Here is a 7,962-nt window from a genome sequence, read left to right as displayed (position 1 = left end):
AGCTAATTATAAAACTAATTGCAGAACCCCTATGCTAATTCACGAGACGAATCTATTAAGTCTAATTAATCCATCATTAGCAAATGGTTACTGTAGCACCACATTGTTAAAACATGCACTAATTAGGCTTAATAGATTCGTCTCGCGAATTAGACTCCATCTGTGCAATTAGTTTTGTAATTAGCCTATATTTAATAGTCTTAATTAGCATCCAAACATCCGATGTGATAGGTGTTAAACTTTAGCGGGGTATCAAACACCTCCTTATATTATTTGGAGTGCGGCGGAAGACAACGGCCAACTGCTTGCTTCATTATTTCATTCCTCTGTGTTCGGCGCGTCTGCAGCAGACGATTTGCTTCTGACACCGAACGTCCGAACCCTCCAATGCGCACGGTTAGGTGGCAGCGCACCACGGTTCGCTTTCCCCCTCCCACTGGAGCTGCTCTTATGCCGCATAGGACATGACTCTTCTGTATCAGGATCCAAACGAGAAGTATCGTACATGAATGAAATTGGACCCAGTGAACTGAAAGTCTGAAACCGTTTATTTTCTAGTTTCGTTGGATGATGTACGTGCCAAATACATACCAAGAGACTGATGACAGTACTAGATTAGTGTTAGTGTGCACGCACCCGTTTACTTTCGTCCCATTTGGCCTGGTCTAACTATCTGTGCCTCTTACTCTCACTTTCGCATATATATTCTACGAATCTAAAAAAGTCAAAATAACGTATAAATTGAACACCATCAATAAGCTTGCAGTTATGCACCAAGGACATGACTCTTTTGTAGCAGGATCCAAACGACAAAGTACTATACGTAGATGAACGAAATTGGACCCGGTGAACTGGAAGTCTGAAACCGTTCGTTTCTAGTTTCGTTGGATGACGTACCAAGTACATACCAAGAGACTGATGACAGTACTAGATTAGCGCAAAAGTGCATGCACCCGTTTCGTACTTTCGTCCCATTTGGATTTGTCCCTGCTGCCTTTGCCTCTTGTTCTCGCTTTGGCATCTCCCTAGGAGACATACTATGCTGCTACCTTAGCTGTCTAGCCTTTGCAACGCTCGACACGAGACATATATTTCCTTTTGGCTAGCTCTGCCATTGCAAGTTGCAAGTTGTTGCTTGTCCAAAGATGTTTTGATTTTAGTGGGATTCCAAACCCCGCCCCCCCCCCCCCCCCCCCCCCCCGTGGCAAACTGGCAATGCAAATTCAGTTAATTAGTCATCAAAAGAAATGTGAGTGTTTCTCTGACCCCTAATCATGCATAGAGACACATAGTAGTGCTTTGTCTTTCGCAACAGTCTTCAAGGGAGATGTGCCATACTATATTGCTATCAGATCAGGCTAACTTAGTTTACATTTTTAGTTACCTAGTACACTTTGTTCCCACTAGATACTGTTTGACGTGGAGAAGAACGCATCCCAAAACTAAGCAGCCCAACGGTGTAACCTGCAAACGATCGAGTTAAACAAATGGCGCGCCGTGCATGAAAAGGCAAATTGACAACTGATATGAACGGGCTGTCTGTGTTGGGAGGGTCACACAATCACTTTTTTTTTATTTGCCAGTGTTGGAGGGGTCTAGGGCAAGTACATTGCTACACGTCATCAGTCTCATAGGTCGTCTCTAGTGCCACGTAGGATTTTTAATGATGTGGAGGAGAGATAAAGAGGTTGTTTCATAAAACAACCACCTCATGAGCTAAATTTTTAGGACTACGAAACAACTCAGCAACCATTGTACGAGTTGTCGTTGTCATGCAACTCATCACATTTTTTTTATATACACAAATTAAGAAATTATATAGCTCTACCACACAACTTATAAGACAACCTATTGTACAGATTGTCTCTTGAGTCATCTCAAGATTCAATGTATGAGACCACCTATTAAACTACACCAATGTACATGCCCTTAGCAGCACCTTGATTTTTTTTTACCCCCGATAAAAAACGGACAGCCCTAAAAAAAACTAAACCTGCATCCCCCTCATCTTCTCCACATGCAAGACATGACGCGAGCCGCCTTATCTAGTTATGACCACGCTACATGCATTCGCACACGCTAACCTCTTCCTCCGTAGCTTCTCCCCGCCATCTTGTTCATCAAGTCCACCCGAGCTTTCTTTGCCAACGTTGGCTTCCCGCCAGTGTAGCGTAGTCAGGATTTTAGCATAGGGGGTCGTATAAACAATATATGAGTGCCTAATTTCAATTTAAGATTAACTTAATGGGCTACATATTTTTTATTGGGTGCACAAAATGGTTAATACTAGCTTAACAAGTCAGATCAATAACTAATAACGCTCCATGTTTGATGATGTGGGGGGGGGGGGGGGGGGGGGGGGGGGGGGGGGGGGGGGGGCCGCGCCATAGCCCCCGGCTACGCCATAGCTTCCTGCTTGGCTCGGGCAGCGCTGTGCCACCTCTGTCGTGTGCCACCACCTTTCACTGCTGCCAATACTAACCGACTGAAGCTCAACGGTACCACCGCTCAATTGAAGGTAAACTTGTTGGCAAAGCGGATGTAACCATAGATGGATATTGTGGCGCTGGGACTTATCAGGTTGTTAGGCTTTTGTGTATCTTGTTGTATAGAGATAAGTCTGTTGTAATCCTAGGATCTAGTAGAGTCCTGGCCAAGCAATCCCATCTATATATATGTACCAAACTCGTGGCTATTGGTTGCGCCAGATTATTAACACGAAACCGTTGCAATCTTCACAGGAAGGCCGACGTTCCATCCTACACCTTCCGCTCCTCTGATTTTCACAAAACTGTCATCTATCCTGCTATCTGCGTGCCACCCCCTGGACGTCCCTTTAGGTCCGCTAGACACTAGCTCGTAATCCCCTTCTGTGAAACTCCCAGTCCTAAAAGCTCGCCGGAGGTAGAGACGAAGGAGAAGAGATTGGAAAAGAAAAAAAAAATCGAGTGTGAGGAGAGAGAAAAGACTCTAATGTAAATATGAATTGCCGAAGAATCAGGTCGCATTTGTTGTAGAAGCTAAGAATTTCGGACACCATGATCCACGTGCCGCACGAGGCACGCGTGCTCTCACCGATCCATCACGCTGAAACATAAGAATCTCTACGGGGCCGCGTATAACCGTATACGTCCTTTTGCATATCGTACTATTCGTACACTACTTGTGGCGCCAGGAAGGCCACCGGAGCTCCGGAAAAGAAAAGAAAACAACTGCGATTGGAACGCCAACGATCTGTCAGGTGTCCCTCATCACGTACGTCGGAGTCATTGGGGGAGAAGCATCCAACGAGTCAGCAATCACAGCATGTGCTAAATGAAACCAGCGATTGCCTTGTTTGGCTCGCGGCTTCAGTGGTTACGGTTAGACGTCAGGATCTTTCGACGTCGCTTGGCGTGCGATTGATCGGTTCATGCGAGGACAGGCCTGAAATAAACGACGACGACTACATCTCCAACTGTTATCTGCCGCGTAGGCGTAGACTACAAGGGAAAATGCCCTCGTGCTCCTGGTGTTTGTTCTGTTTGTAGCTAACATCATGCTCGGCACAGTTCCTGCTTTAGCGTTTCCACATATGTAGCTAGTTTTTGAACTTTCTCGAACAGGTAAGGGAAGGGATTGAAAGACTAATTTGACCTCTACGAACCTAAATCTCTACAATAGATGTGAAAGCAACCAGGTATGTTTAGGAAGCGTTGTCACCTCTACAGAGGCCGCGTAGCTTTGTTAATATATGCAGAGAAGAGCCCTCCGCATGGCGTACAAATCACCAACCGAAATCAAGGAGATGCCGGTATTATATCTTTCTATTTTACAACAACCATATCTGGACTTTCCTATCTTTACAACCCAGGAACTCTCTACACAATTCTACACATCGGGACTCCATGATTTCGGTTGGTTTGTTTCCATACAAAGCATATGTTACAATATTATCTAACAGCCCCCCTCAATCATAACTTTACTAAGTTAAGATTGCGTCTGAAATTATGCAGTTTTTCTCTTGTAAGAGCCTTGGTGAATCCATCAGCAACTTGATCATGTGTTGATATAAACTGAACCTGCAGAAGTTTCTGAGCCACACGTTCTCTCACAAAATGAAAATCAATTTCAATATGTTTTGTACGAGCATGAAACACAGGATTCGCTGTGAGATAAGTGGCCCCTAAATTATCACACCATAACCTTGCTGTAGGTGGCGTTGGAACTTTTAGTTCCTTAAGAAGTGATTGCACCCAGATAACTTCGGCTGTTGCATTGGCTAGAGCTTTATATTCAGCTTCTGTACTTGACCTTGACACAGTGGCTTGTTTTCTTGCACTCCATGATACAAGATTACTGCCAACGAAAATTGCAAATCCTCCTGTTGATCTTCTATCATCAATATCTCCTGCCCAGTCTGCGTCAGAAAAGGCACTCACAAGCATAGATTGGCACTTGTTTATGCTCATGCCAATATCACACGTGAGTTTTACATATCTAAGAATCCTTTTGACTGCAGACCAGTGAGCTGTAGTAGGACAATGTAGAAACTGACAGACTCTGTTAATTGCGAAAGAAATATCTGGCCGAGTTAAGGTCAAGTACTGTAATGCCCCAACTACACTTCTATATCGTGTAGCATCTTCAGGTCCAAGAGGTTCACCTTCCTCAATGCTTAATTTTTCAGCAACCGATAGAGGTGTAGCCATGGGTTTGCAATGAGTCATGCCAACCCGTTTAAGAATATCTGAAGCATATTTACTTTGTGATAAATGAATACCATCACGTACCTTATTCACCTCTATGCCAAGGAAGTAATGTAATGTACCTAAATCCTTTAGGGCGAAATCTGACTTGAGATCCTTCAGCAATGCTGACACTACTTCTGAGGAAGAGCTGACTACTATAATGTCATCTACATAAACCAACAAGAAGATGCTAACATTGCCTTTATTAAATATGAACAATGAAGTGTCGGCCTTAGAGGGGCAGAAACCAAGTTGCTGCAGTTTATCACTCAACCTTGAGTACCAAGCTCTGGGGGCCTGTTTCAGACCATATATTGCTTTATCCAACTTGCATACATGATGTGGGAATTTACTATCTTGATAACCTGGTGGTTGTCTCATGTAGACATCCTCTTCAAGAACACCATGAAGAAACGCGTTCTTTACATCTAGCTGCCTAAGACACCAGCCTCTAGACACTGCTATAGAAAGCACCACTCTGATAGTAGCAGCTTTGACAACGGGGCTAAAAGTATCCTCATAATCTATCCCATATCTCTGTTTAAATCCCTTTGCTACCAATCGAGCCTTATATCTGTCTATGCTGCCATCTGCCTTTCTTTTAATTTTGTATACCCATTTGCAATCGATAAGATTTTTTCCTTCCTGTGCTGGTACTAAATGCCATGTTTTGTTATCTTGCAAGGCACTAAATTCCTCATCCATAGCATGTTTCCAATTTTTATTACCAAGAGCTTTAGATAAATCATGTGGTTCATGTGGTTCATTACCAACCGCTAAGCATCCATAGCCATACCTTATAGTGCCATCTGTGTATGCTTTTGGTTTTCTGATCCGGTTGGTCCGGCGTGGAAGATTTGTTGCTGCAGCATTATCTAATACAGAAGACCCAGTGCCAGGGACATCCTGATGTGAATCCATCTCGGTTGACGATGGGCCAGTAGGCTCCTGACCCGTGTCCGCTGTCGGCCCACCATTGGACGAAGTCGACGGGCCGACGCTGGAAACACCTGGGATCGTGCCTGATCTTGGCTCCAAGATTTCCTGCGCACAAGCACCACTGTTTTCTTCCAAAAAAGTATCATTAGGTGCAGAATTTTGGGTATTTTGAATATCAGGCAACAATGAATCAGCAGCTACATTAGTATCCCCCGGATGATTCATGGTGGGACTGGAAGGAAACAAGTGAGGAAGGAGATTGACTTCAGCCCGTAAACGAGCGCCGGCATTGGGATGGAACTCACGGAAAGGAAAAACTCTTTCATCAAATATGACGTCTCTTGATATGTAGACGCGTCCTGTACTAACATCAAGGCATTTGTAGCCTTTATGAGATGAACTATAGCCCAAGAAGACGCATCGCTTGGAACGAAAAGCAAGTTTATGAGTGTTATAAGGACGAAGGTTGGGCCAACATGCACAGCCAAAAACTCGAAGGAACTTATAGTCAGGTTTCTTATGAAAGAGACGCTCGTAGGGTGTCATGAAGTCAATGACTTTGGATGGGGTTCGATTAATAAGATATGCTGCCGTGGCAAAAACTTCATCCCAGAATTTTAAAGGCATAGATGCATGTGCAAGCAAGGCTAGACCAACGTCAACAATGTGCCTGTGTTTTCGTTCAGCTGGGCCGTTTTGTTGGTGTGCGTGAGGACACGATACTAGGTGTGCTACTCCAATTTTTGTGAAGAAGGAGCTGAGTTTTTGGTACTCTCCACCCCAATCTGTCTGTACAGCAATAATTTTGCTGTCAAACATTCGTTCAACCATATTTTGGAAGTCATGAAATTTCTGAAAAACTTCAGATTTAAAACGAAGCAAATAGACCCAGGTGAACTTACTATAATCATCGATGAAAGAAACATAGTATTTATTTCTGCCTACCGAATCTGTGGCAGGACCCCATACATCAGAAAAAATGAGTTCTAGTGGCTTGGATGAAGCACTAGTGGACACAGGATACGGAAGCTGATGGCTCTTTGCCTGTTGACATGCATCACAGACGGAGCCTTTATTTGACTCAACTAAAAAGGGCAAATTATTGCTACTAACGACTTTCTTAACTATCTCAGATGAGGGATGACCAAGACGATAGTGCCATAAGTCAGGAGACGATCTGGTGGCACTAAGAGCTTCTTTCAGATGCGCACTCGGTATGGGGTAGAGACCGTTTCTACACCGGCCTTCAAACAGTGTCCTCTTGGTAGCTTGATCCTTAACAAGAAAATGATTCGGATAAAATTCAAGGTATGCATGATTATCAGAAGTAAGACGGTGCACAGATATAAGATTTTTATCAGCAGCAGGAACATGAAGAACACGATTAAGTTTCAAATTGGAATTAGGGGTACTAATAATAGCATGACCAATGTGACTGATATTCATACCTGCACCGTTTGCTGCACGGATTTGATCTTTTCCCTTGTACTTCTCCTTCATGGAGAGCTTCTCGAGCTCTCCAGTGATGTGGTCGGTGGAGCCGGTATCCGTATACCAGTTTGTGTCCACTCCATATGAATGTGTCGCAGCCGATGCACTCCTCTGATTGGGATAAGACTCCTCATCGAGCCTATACCAGCATTCCAGGGCGGTGTGGCCAATCTTGTCGCACATTTGGCACTGTGGTTTGTCGTCGTTGTAGCTGCTGTTGTTGAAGTACCCGCGGCCAGTGCCACGTCCTCCTGGTGTAGCTGAGCCACGGCCACGACCGCCGGAACGGCCACGGCCACCACCACGGCCTTGCTGATTTCCGCGACCGCGGTTATTGCCGCCTCCACGGCCACGTTTGGCCATGTTGGCAGATCCTTGCGATCCGCCATGCAGTAGATCCAATCTGTGCTCAAAGCTCAGCAGCTGGGAGACCAATTCACCCACCGAGATAGACTCGGTGCGCGCCCCCACCGCCGTCACGACTAGATTGAACTCCTCATCAAGGCCGGCCAGGAGATAAGAAACCAGCTCTTCATCATCAACTTTCTTTCCAGCCGAGGCCATATCATCTGCCAGGGACTTTATTTTTGCAACATACTCCATAACAGACATGTTACCTTTGCGGGTCGTTGCAAGTGCGATCCTCGTGTTGACGGTCCTCGCACGTGAGGCAGATGCGTACATCCGCACAAGTTCTCCATACACCTCTTGCGGTGTTTCGAGTGTGGCCACTTGGGCCATCACCTCCCGTGACAGCGACGTCATCAGGAACCCAAGCACCTGCTGCTCCATGGCTTTCCAG

The 7,962-nt window shown here is 45.0% G+C and overlaps 1 non-coding gene across 1 annotated transcript; it reads right to left on the bottom strand.

The window, feature by feature from the left end:
* Window positions 1-7,567: 7,567 nt before the first annotated feature.
* LOC117862304 (small nucleolar RNA Z247) lies at window positions 7,568-7,706 on the bottom strand. Its single transcript, XR_004641956.1, has one exon. It is a non-coding gene; the product is annotated as a small nucleolar RNA Z247 (small nucleolar RNA).
* Window positions 7,707-7,962: the final 256 nt, after the last annotated feature.

The sequence above is a fragment of the Setaria viridis genome, chromosome 6 (genome assembly GCF_005286985.2).
Source record: "Setaria viridis chromosome 6, Setaria_viridis_v4.0, whole genome shotgun sequence".
Lineage (NCBI taxonomy): Eukaryota > Viridiplantae > Streptophyta > Magnoliopsida > Poales > Poaceae > Setaria > Setaria viridis.
Note: the sequence above shows the minus strand (reverse complement) of the source record. Positions and strands in the feature narration are given on the sequence as shown.